Source organism: Cyprinus carpio, chromosome A2 (assembly GCF_018340385.1).
Source record: "Cyprinus carpio isolate SPL01 chromosome A2, ASM1834038v1, whole genome shotgun sequence".
NCBI classification, from domain to species: Eukaryota; Metazoa; Chordata; class Actinopteri; order Cypriniformes; family Cyprinidae; genus Cyprinus; species Cyprinus carpio.
In genome coordinates, this window is record NC_056573.1 from 1,888,616 (window position 1) to 1,901,042 (window position 12,427).

Below are 12,427 nucleotides of genomic sequence, written 5' to 3' on the forward strand. Positions count from 1 at the left end.
ATAACAGTGTCAAGGTCCAGGAAAGTATGAAAGACATCGTCAGAATACTCCATCTGCCATCAGTGATTCATCCATAATGTTATGAAGTGACAAGAATACTTTTTGTACACGAAGAAGACAAAAAATAACGACTTTATTCAAACAATTCCCCTCCTCTGTGTCTCTCCAAATCAATTCTTATACAGGCGAAGCTTTTACGGGTTTGGAACGACACACACTCTTCTCTGTCAGCCTCAACGCCTCCCTGTTTTCATCCAAAATATCTTAAACTGTGTTCCGAAGACAAACAAAGCTTTTACAGGTTTGTAACGACATGGGGGTAAGAACTATTAGCTATATAAGCTATATAGTTCATATCAGTAATACACAGCATGCACGATACAAGGAAATGGTCAGTAACATCATCACTTTGAGGTATGATATCTATATCAGTAAGATCGATTCCATGCGTGATATAATTAGGAAGAAACAGTCTAGTCGAGCAACAGAAAAGGACAGCATTTTGTAAGTGTTTTGCCTTGTTTCTCATTAGACTACAGCGCAGATCTTTGTTGCTAGGAAACTTTGTTTCATTTACTGTGTTTTTTACCATGGTAAATACGTGCTGAAGTGGTGTTTGTTGTCGCGATTGCCTATTGCGGGACTCCCCAGTTTCGGTCTGCTAAATAGTGAGGCGTGGCCAGCTGACTTCAATAACAGGTACTCAGGCAAATATAAAAGCTGGGACCGCAGCAGCGGTCGCAGCAGCCCTTGTGTGAAGCCTCCTCGTGTGAAGACCCACGAGTGTAAAGACCATCGACTCTTACTGCGTGACTCCACCGAGCAAGACAAGGCACTTGAGTATTGATTTTCTCCCCTTTTTCTTTACCTTTTGTATAGCTTGTTCTCAACTACTTATTTAGGTCACTTGTACTCACTATGTGCTTTCAGATCTCTACTATTACTACAAACACTCGGAGAGCTCGCACTGTACGTCGGAGGCAGGCCTACCCCAAAAATCTACGGCCTGTCCCTTCTGAACTCTACTACTTTACTCTCTATTCCCGGTTGGTCTCTGGAACTGCCAGTCGGCTGTTAACAAAGCAGATTTTATTTCTTCTATTGCTACTCATTCCGGTTCTTAACCTCATGGCCCTAACTGAGACTTGGATCAAACCTGAAGACACTGCCACTCCCTCAGCCCTCTCCACTAAATTCACTTGTTTTCCCCACCCCCCGTAGTACGACCGGGACGGGTGGTGGTACTGGTTTCCTTATCTCAAAAGAATGGATATTTGATGTTCAAACCATCTCTTATAGGTAACGTTCATTTGAATCACATGCAATTACTATAACCACCCTGTTAACATCCACTTTGTGGTCGTTTATCATCCTAAGGTCAACTGGGAAAACTTCTTGGAGGACAGTTTGATGTGTTACTATCAACTTTCCTGAGGATGGTACTCCTCTGGTACTGCTTGGTGACTTCAACATCCACTTAGATAAACCCCAGGCTGCTGACTTCAACACTCTACTTGCCTTATTTGATCTCAAGCTAGCGTCTACTACATTGACTCACAAATCAGGCAACCAACTGGACCTCATCTAAACGCGCTGTTGCTCCATGGACAACACTTTAGTTGCTCCAATGCACACCTCAGACCACTTCCTCATAACTGCTAACCTCACACTTACTCCATCTTGCCTGTCCTCTTTGGTTTCATCCTCACTTCCTTCACTCACTCAGTTTTCAGCTCTGGACACGAACAGTGCTACTGACACTTTTTGCTCCATTCTGGCCTTTTGCTTAGACAACTTTTGCCCACTGTCATCCAGACCAGCACGCACCACCCCATCTGCCTCCTGGCTGTCCGATGTTCTCCATGAACATCGCTTTAACTCAGGGCTGCAGAGAGGAAATGGCACATATCAAGAAACTCTACCAACCTCAGTGTGTATCAGTCTCTCCTCTCTTCCTTCTCTGCAAATGTCTTCATTGCTAAAACATCATACTACCACAACAAAATTAACAATTGTTCTGACTCTCGCACACTTTTCAAAACTTTCTCTTCTCTTCTTAGTCTGCCTCCACCTCCTCCTTCATCAAACTCTTACAGCCGACAACTTTGCATTTTTCTTCACAAATAAGACAAGAACCATCAGTGACCAATTCTCCACACCGCAGACGGATGATAACTTCATAACGAATAATACACACTCTCTCTTCTCCTTCTCTCCACTCTCAGAGATGGACATTTCCAAACTTATCCTGTCCAGTCATCCTACTACTTGTCCACTTGATCCTATTCCCACTCACCTCCTTCAAGCGATTTTTTACTTCAGTAATACCTTCACTTACTCACATTATCAACTCCTCTCTTCACTCTGGTACAGTTCCCTCAGCGTTTAAGCAGGCTCGGGGCCAACTGCTTAAGAAACCATCTCTAAATCCAGCATTTATAAAAAATACAGACCGGTATCCCTTCTTCCATTCCCTGCAAAGACACTTGAGCGAGTTGTGTTCAACCAACTCTCCATGTTTCTTGTACAGAACCAACCTCCTGGACAGCAACCAATCTGGCTTCAAAAGCGGCCACTCAACTGAGACTGCCCTGCTCTCAGTTACTGAAGCCCTGCGAATGGCAAGAGCCTCAGTACTCATCTAGCTGGATCTGTCTGCTGCCTTTGACACAGTTAATCACCAGATTCTGCTGTCCACCCCTCAGAAAGATGGGCATCTCTGGAACTGCACTCCAGTGGCTCAACTCCTACCTTTCTGATTGATCCTTCAGGGTGTCTTGGAGGGGTGAAGTTTCTAAGTCACAACTTCTTGCTACTGGGGTTTCTTCAAGGCTCAGTACTTTGGACCACTTCTCTTCTCCATCTACATGACGTCATTAGGATCTGTCATTCAGAAGCATGGCTTCTCCTATCACTGCTATGCTGATGACACTCAACTCTACTTCTCATTCCAACCAGTGATCCGACGGTAGCTGCTCGCATTGCAGCCTGTCTGAGTGACATTTCAAGCTGGATGAATGACCATCACCTTCAGCTCAACCTTACTAAGACAGAACTGCTGTTGGTTCCAGCTAACCCATCGTTAAATCACAACTAATCTATACAGCTGGGATTGTCAACCATAACTCCTTCCAGGACAGCCAGAAACCTAGGAGTTGTGATGGATCATCAGTTAAGCTTCACAGACCATATTGACTACAATGACCCGGTCCTGCAGATTTGCCCTATTACAACATTAGGAAGATTAGACCCTTCCTGTCAGAGCAAGCCACCCAACTTCTTGTCCAAGCTCTTGTTCTCTCCAGACAGGACTATTGAAATGCTCTCCTGGCGGGCCTTCCTGCATGTACTATCAAGCCTCTACAACTATCCAGAATGCAGCAGCAAGGGTTGTCTTCAATGAGCCAAAAAGCTCACATTACTCCTCTCTTCATCAGGTTACAGTGGCTACCAGTAGCCACTCGCATCAAATTCAAGGTACTGATGCTTGCCTACAAGACGACTACTGGCACGGCACCAATTAACCTAAACTCACTAGTTCAAACTTATGCGCCCTCCAGAAGCTTGCATTCAGCAAGTGAACGGTGCCTAGTGGTGCCATCCCAAAGAGGATTCAAAATCACTATCACAGACCTTTTCCTAGACTGTGCCTGGCTGGTGGAATGACCTCCCAATCTCAAAATCGAACAGCTGAGTCTTTTACTCATCTTCAAAAAAAAAATCTACCTTGATAGCAAGCAGTTGCTACAAGTTCTGTGCTAGACTAAACTGAGGGACTTGTCATGACACTTGTATACTGTTGTTGTTCTCTCATTGGTTTGATGGCTACTATTGTTTCTTATTTGTAAGTCGCTTTGGATAAAAGCGTCTGCTAAATTATTAAATGTAAATGTAAAAATTAAATCTAGCGTATAATTAAAACGATGAGTGGGCCTGGTGAAAAAAAAGAGTTTATTAAGTCAGTAAACGCAAGTCCTAAAGCATCATTTGTAACAGTAGTTTGGTAGAGTAGACACATTTAGACCAATATAATCATTTGGTTTTAGCCAGGTTTCAGTCAAGCAGAGTACATCAAAACTATTATCTGTGATCACTTCATTTACAATAACTCCTTTGGGTGTGTGAGTGATCTAATGTTTATGAGCCCAAACTTTAAAAATCATTTTTTGTTCATTTTACATTTTTCTGGGTTTAATCACGATAAGATTTTTTCTAGATCCTACATTAAATGTAGGCGCTGGAGTGAAGGACATCTGGGGCAGATTGCGTCCTGGGTGCATCAGGCCTGTGCAGAGAAACACACGGGATGGAGGTGGTGGGGACTGTTAGCAGCACACTGTATACTTACCACGGACTTGTGAGCGGTCAGCCCGGGAGGTTTCCAGCGTGGCTCTCCGCTCCCTCAGCTGGGCCTGCCTCTGCTCCAGGACCCGAATCTGCTTCTCCACAGCCCCCAGCTGGAGCTGCACTGAATGGAGCTCGAACGTGTCCTCACCTGCACTCAAAGGTAGACATATATCCACCATTATAGCAAGTAACAGTGAGTAATGGTGCGTTCAAGTCATGTTGGATACATCGTAGTTAAACGCACATGAATGCCACCATAAAGTCGTAATTATGAGTGGGAAACTCTGAATTTTCTTTAAGCTCAGAGTTTCCGAGTTGGGGGCGTGTCAATGAGAAACATGACAGAATCAATGGATCGATGGATACAACGTCTGTTGTTGACGGAAATTTTTTAATTGGAATTGATAGACAGCAATAGATAGATAGGATTGCAATATAACAATTAATATTTTTTTTTATGCGATACAGATTAAAGTGGCTTCATAAATTATTTAAAAAAATAAAAAACACAAAACACACCTGATGCAAATTCTTTACTCTTCATTTTCTATAAGCAGAGTTAACAAACCTGGTTGTATTTTCTTGTAATTTATTAAAAGAAGGTACACCGCCATCTTGTGCCGACTGATTTGAACGCACCCGACATCGTAATTACGACTTGTCAACTCGTAAGTACGAACTTCCCAGGAGGACTTGAACGCAGCATAAAACAATAGTAATGTCTGTGAATAGAGTATTAGCAATGCACGCAGGATTAGCGATGCTAACGGGTTATAAACTAATAGTGGACTCGGGAAATCAAAATAAAACTAGTGATAACAAGGCGCTCTGATTGTTTTTGTTGTAGAATACGATAGAGGATATATTTCACATGTTATAGAAATGAAAATGGTGGTGTATAAAAATAGATTTTAAGATTTAAAAAAATAGAAGATAAAGAATTAGCGTGGACAGAGCTCAAACTCAAGACACACGGCAGCAACAAACAGGAAGTGACTCATATGACCTGCTCTTTAATAAAGCAAGATGCCCTGTTTGAAATATATGACATGTATGGTTTATTTAAACTGAAAAGAGAAAATATAAATTAAAATGATTACAACAAGGGGGAGGAGAATTTATATGTGCGTCAGGTTTTTCAATGAAAAACACTTCTTTAAAGGATACACCTGTGTATCCTCGCTCATAGTTCCTCAGGAAGCCTCCTCCTCACTCCTCGATCCTCGCGGTGCAATTAGAGACAAGCACAAGCACCCCTTTGTGTAAGCTCATGACACTGCAGGTCAGGTGACCCATCAGGGGAGGCTCCTGCCAGCCGGATGAAGATTCAAGAAGGAGCTGTAAATCTGAACACAGTTTTCTGTCCTGCAGTACAAGTGTAGTAATTGGAGATATAGTTTAAGAGTAGGTTTTAAGGCTGTTGTCGTGCTTCTCTTGTGTTGGTCTGAGACTGACAACTAGTAGACATTTCATCATCAGGGTTCCCCATTCCTCGTCCAGGAGAGTCACTTTCCCACAGAGTTCAGTTTAGTTCTCTGATTAAACGCACCTGATTCAACTAGTCAAAGTCTTTGTGTTTACTTTTAATAACAACTAAGCAGGAATGAGGAACCTGCGTTACAGACTCACAGACACACCTGTTTTACACGTCACTCAAACACAGACCCAGGAAACAGGAATCACATGATTTTAAGGAAAGAGAAACAGAAGTGTTGTTCAGCTGTTGTGTGTTTGTGTCTCTGTATTCTTGCAGTAAAATGGCAGAAGCCAGAGTTTCTCAGGATGAGTTCATGTGTGCAGTGTGTCTGGATCTCCTGAAGGATCCAGTGACCATCCAGTGTGGACACAGTTACTGTAAGAGATGTATTACAGACTGCTGGGATCAGGAGGATCAGAAGAGAGTCTACAGCTGCCCTCAGTGCAGACAGACCTTCAGTCCGAGACCCTAGAAACTTAAGAATGTGGTGTTTGCTGAAGTGGTGGAGAAAACTGAAAAAAGACCAGACTCTCTGCTGACTGTGACGCAGAAGCTGGAGATGTGCAGTGTGACGTCTGTACTGGAAGAAAATAAAAAGCCTGTCAAGTCCTGTCTGCTGTGTCTGAACTCTTACTGTCAGAATCAACAACATGAGAGCTTATTTAAAGGAAAGAAACACAGTTTGATTGAAGCCACTGGACGACTGCAGGAGATGATCTGCCAGAAACATGAGAAGCTCCTTGAGGTTTTTCTGTCGCACTGATCAGAAATGTATATGTGTGCTGTGTATGGATGAACATAAAAACCATGAAACTGTATCAGCTGCAGCACAGAGGACAGAGAAACAGGTATTTAACACTAGACACTGATGAAATATTGCTGACACTCGTGTTTATTATTGGCACATTATGAACAGCTTACAGTATTCACACGACAGCAGAAATGAACAGCAGCTGCAAGAAGAGTTTCACTGTTTGCTGAAAAAGCACCATAAACCTTCATCAACACAATCTTTCATACAAAATAGGCTTTGATTAAGCAACAAAAAATAATGGAGCTGTCACATATTCACAGAGTTTGTACCTTGTTTTCAGTCTGCACCATTTTCATTCTCATGGTTAGTGATTTGATTTCATCATTTAGTTCAGGTGTGTGTGGTTTATTAGCCTCGTTTGATTTAGTACTTTAGTTTGTTTGTTTCCAATCATAACTGTCGGGTCTCTTCCGTGTGTAGATGTGTTGTAGCTGTTCTCTCTGTTTGTAAATCTTGCCTGTGGATTTATTAAAGACTGTAACCTTCATCATTGTCTTCATGTGTACTAACAACACAGTGTTGTGACAGTTAGTTATCAGCTCCACTTTTCCGGGATTCATCTGTTCATGATGATTTAGAGCCAGTAGATTTCTGTGAGATTCACTATCATCTGTTTGTCCCACAGAAGCAGCTGAAGGAGATGCAGAAGTAGTTCAAGCAGAAAATCCAGCAGAGAGAGAAAGATCTCCAGCAGCTGAGAGAGACTGTGGAGTCTCATAAGGTGAGTCTGGAGAAGAAGAGAAGTTTGTCTCCCTCTCAGTTCAGACTCACTGAAGCTGAATCACTGTGTGTCCTAACAGCGCTCTGCACAGACAGCAGTGGAGGACAGTGAGAGGATCTTTACTGAGCTCATCCGCTCCATTGAGAGAAGCCGCTCTGAGCTGATACGACTGATCACAGATCACGAAAAAGACTGCAGTGAGTCGAGCTGAAGAACAACTGGAGCAACTGGAGCAGGAGATCAATGATCTGAGGAGGAGAGAGAGCGCTGAGCTGGAGCAGCTTTCACACACACAGGATCACATCCAGTTCCTGCAGGTAACACAGATCTAGAAGAACAGGGTCAGAGTGGAGTTGAGCAGATCCTGCTGTGACAGAGACTCAGAGAAACATTTCATGATTGTCTTATTACAAACCCGATTCCAAAAAACTTTTCAAATTGTGAGTAAAAAAGGAATGGAGTAAGTATAATAATTTACAAATCTCATAAACTTTTATTTTATTCAAAGTAGAATATAGATAACATATCAAATGTTGAAAGTGAGACATTTTGAAATGTCATGCCAAATATTGGCTCATTTTGTATTTCATGAGAGCTACACATTCCAAAAAAAGTTGGGACAGGTAACAATAAGAGGCCGGAAAAGTTAAATGTACATATAAGGAACAGCTGGAGTACCAATTTGCAACTTATTAGGTCAATTGGCAACATGATCGGGTATAAAAACAGCCTCTCAGAGTGGCAGTGTCTCTCAGAAGTCAAGATGGGCAGAGGATCACCAATTCCCCCAATGTTGCGGCGAAAAATAGTTGAGCAATATCAGAATCAATCTCAGAGAAAAATGGCAAAGAGTTTTGAAGTTATCATCATCTGCAGTGCATAATATCATCCAAAGATTCAGAGAATCTGGAACAATCTCTGTGCGTAAGAAAACGATACTGGATGCCCATGATCTTCGGGCCCTTAGACGGCACTGCATCACATACTGGAATGCTACTGTAATGGAAATCCCAACATGGGCTGAGGAATACTTCCAGAAAAACATTGTCAGTGAACACAATTCACCGTTCCATTCGCCGTTGCCGGCTAAAACTTGGGGTTGCATGAGTGCGTGTGGCATGGACAGCTTACACATCTGGAAAGGCACCATCAATGCTGAAAGGTATATCCATGTTCTAGAACAACATATGCTCCCATCCAGACGTCATCTCTTTCAGGGAAGTCCTGGCACTTTCCAACATGACAATGATAGACCACATACTGCATCAATTACAACATCATGGCTGCGTAGAAGAAGGATCCGGGTACTGAAATGGCCAGCCTGCAGTCCAGATCTTTCACCCATAGAAAACATTTGCAACATCATAAAGAGGAAGATGCGACAAAGAAGACCTAAGACAGTTGAGCAACTACAAGCCTGTATCTAGACAAGAATGGGACACCATTCCTATTCCTAAACTAGAGCAACCTGTCTCCTCAGTCCCCAGATGTTTGCAGACTGTTATAAAAAGAAGAGGGGATGCCACATCATTGCACTCTGTTTATATTCACAATTTGTACAGTGTCCCAACTTTTTTGGAATCAGGTTTGTATATAATCACCAGTCAGACTCTCATCTGATCATCTTCTTTTGAAAGAAATGAATGGCTTTCAGCTCTGGAAATCTTGCTCAAATGAGTCTAATATCAGAACATTTCTTTCCCTTTAAATCACTTGTATAAGTGCTCCATATGGTCGGTCCATCTCTGCTTTGCAGCACAAATCACTGTCATTCAGCAGCACCAGACTTCCACACATTTTGATTAATTTGTTTGGACTTTCAGTTATGGATTTTTATTTGCTAATATAGCTTCCCTCTCTGAATAATATAATTTTGTTTGGAAAAATTATAGAAAGACAAAAATGCAAGCTGATGCTAATAATATGTGTTTCCTTGATTTTGTTTAAATGTTTCATGAAATCCTGGAGTGACTGAACAATGCTTCAGCGTACTGAAACCAAACAAAACCTGACCATGTCTTAAAGGTCCTTGTGAAGTTTCAGTGTCTAGTAGTTCAGATTATGTTGCACTTATATTCGTGTACAGCTCAATTTACCCATCCTTTAAAATATTCTCTGACAATATATTCACTGTGCATCTGTCCAAACAGTCCCACAGACAAAGATCAATCAAATCTGATGTTACTGCAGGTTATTGGATGAAGTGTGGAGCTGATGATTTGTGTTTTCTGTAGAGTTTCCAGTCTCTCTCAGCACCTCCTGAATCTACAGACGGAAATGATGATCTCTTCAGTTCTCTCTTCTCTTCTGATGCTCTGAGAGAATCTGTCCATCAGCTGAGAGACAAACTGGAGGATTTCTGCAAAGAGGAGCTCAAGAAGATCTCAGACAGAGGTAAAGTGCTGGAGATTCATCTGCTATCAGAAACCAGTCCATCATCATCTCATATCGTGGAAAACATCATATTAGAAATGTCTTCGGAATGATGCAGGATCATGAGTAATGTTGCTTTCGTCAACGAAAATTATGACTAAATATCGTCATCAACGAACCTTTATCGTGACGAAAACGAGAATTAAATCAAATGCTGGTCATGTGACGATGACTATAATTAAATGTATAATGCAATATCGTTGACGAATAAAAAGGAGACTAAATGTGGTTTACAAAATAAAAACTATGCTAAAATATCTCTTCATTTTCGTTGTGATGAATGAGTTGATGAATAAATCATTTCTTTATGTATAAACTTAAAACAATCTTAAACTACTGGCTGTATTTCGCATCAAACACAAGACAACTTTAAGCACATAGTGTATAATTAATATCTAAATTAATTCTAATTCAATTTTATACAATAAAAATAAAACATACTTCAAATAAGAAGCCTTGGACAAAGACTAGACTAAGACTAAAATTAAAACAGGCCGCCAAAAACAACAATAATCATGAGAATCTCACTGTTCATGTCTGTTGATTTCCACAGTCACACTCACCAACATTGATCACTCGACCTGGAATGACTTCCTACAATGTAAGTCAGTAAGAAAACAAGTGTGAGTGTGTTCATGTTCTTCCTGTAGAATTATAAAGAAGAGTTTTATAACTGATGATGTAAATGATGATGTGCACAGATATCTGTTCATCTGTACTGAGACACTGATGATACACTGAACATGAAGAGTTCAGATACATGAAAAGATCAAACAGATTCATAATTCCTGATTCTGATGTGTTTTATCTCCATCAGATTCCCATCAGCTCACTCTGGATCTGAACACAGTGAATAAACACCTCCATCTGTCTGAGAGCAACAGAGTGATTACGGTCACTGTCACAGATCAGCCGTATCCTGATCATCCAGACAGATTTGATGGACTTAATCTTCAGGTGTTGTGTAGAGAGAGTGTGTGTGGACGCTGTTACTGGGAGATTGAGTGGAGTGGAGATGAAGTGGATATATCAGTGTCATATAAGCGCATCAGCAGGAAGGGACGGGGTAATGAGTGTTTGTTTGGATATAATGATCAGTCCTGGAGTTTGCGCTGCTCTTCCTCCAGTTACTCATTCAGACACAATAAGATAAAGACTGCACTCCCTGTAGAGTCCATCAGCAGTAGAATAGGAGTGTTTGTGGATCACAGTGCAGGAACTCTGTCCTTCTACAGCGTCTCTGACACAATGAGCCTCATCCACACAGTCCAGACCACATTCAATCATCAAAAGTCATCAGTGTTTACTGTTTTTTATGGATCATCAGTGAAACTGTGTTGATGAATCACAATATACTGACGAGAGATTCTACCCATAATGCTTTGAGCTGCATGATGAATCAGTAACAGTTAGATGTTATAGAGTCTCTTCATGACATTAATACTGCTGCTGAACTTCTGTCAGTGAAATATAGTCAGAATAAATGTGTGTAATAAATCCTCATGCAGACAGTAAGATCAGTGTGTGTGTGTGTGTGTGTGTGTGTGTGTGTGTTTCTGTGCTTTTCTCAACCTCTGTTTGTGTTGATGGAAATCACTCATTTAGTTTATAATATATATTAATTATTAATAATAATGATCGATAAATAATGTTTTTATTAAAACAATATTTGTAATCATATTTTTCAGTGTGTTATTTCTGTTCTCTGGCTGATATAAATAAAGCTTTTACCCACTTGATGGACAAATGTGAGAGTTTTATTCCTCCTCTGTGCAGATCTCCAGAACACAAATCAAGCACCTCATTATAGTTTCCCCTATAACACTAAAATCTAACGAAATAAGAATCAGGGCCCGGTTCCCCGATAACGCTCACTCTTAGCGCGCTAAGAAGACTCGAAAGATATATCTTACCAAAGTTGTTTTAGTTCCTAAGTGTGTTCCCCGAAGTGTCCCTTAGGAAGCTTATCGATTGCTCAGGAATCGATTTTCAACTTAAAAAGAAGCTGTCCCAAGTGAAGGTGCTAAATTAGTTGGCATCGATTGCTCAGGAATCGATTTTCCACTTCACGCTAAGGTGCATTATGGCGTTAAGAAAGACAACACGTTCTATGCAAATGAAACATTCCTCAAATTATTCCAGTAACATTTATTTTAAACATAGTTTAAGTTATCCGTGAAAATATAGACTATTAATTAAATTATCAAATTGTCAGTAATATGTTCACACGATATGTTGTGACGGTTAGACGAACCGGGTCTCCCTCGCTAATCATCCACCCTCCTTATCCCGTTGTGCCACTTGTGCCGCTACTTGACATGGGTTTAAAAATCTTCTAAAAATTATGTAATACACTTTTATATTAATGGTAAGGTACTTTACAATCAGAATTCCCCGATGTAATCCCCGGCATGGCGCAGAAGGGCGTTGGTGACCGTGTGGACGGCACCTCCACACCAAGGTCTTGGTTAGGCCGTAGCCCTCTCCCACGACCTCGATGAAGCTCCCTGTAGCAAAAAACCTTAGTGCTGCGAGCAGCTGGACTTCAGGGCTTAAAGCAAAATTCCGCCGCGTTAGCCTGGCAAGTGCAGGTCTGAGAAGGTCGAGGCGAAATTGGGAGGGCGAAATTTTTTTA

General features: G+C 41.3%; 1 pseudogene; it reads left to right on the forward strand.

The window, feature by feature from the left end:
- The first annotated feature begins 6,131 nt into the window (after nucleotides 1–6,131).
- On the forward strand, nucleotides 6,132–9,740 carry LOC122147235 (annotated as a pseudogene).
- Nucleotides 9,741–12,427: the final 2,687 nt, after the last annotated feature.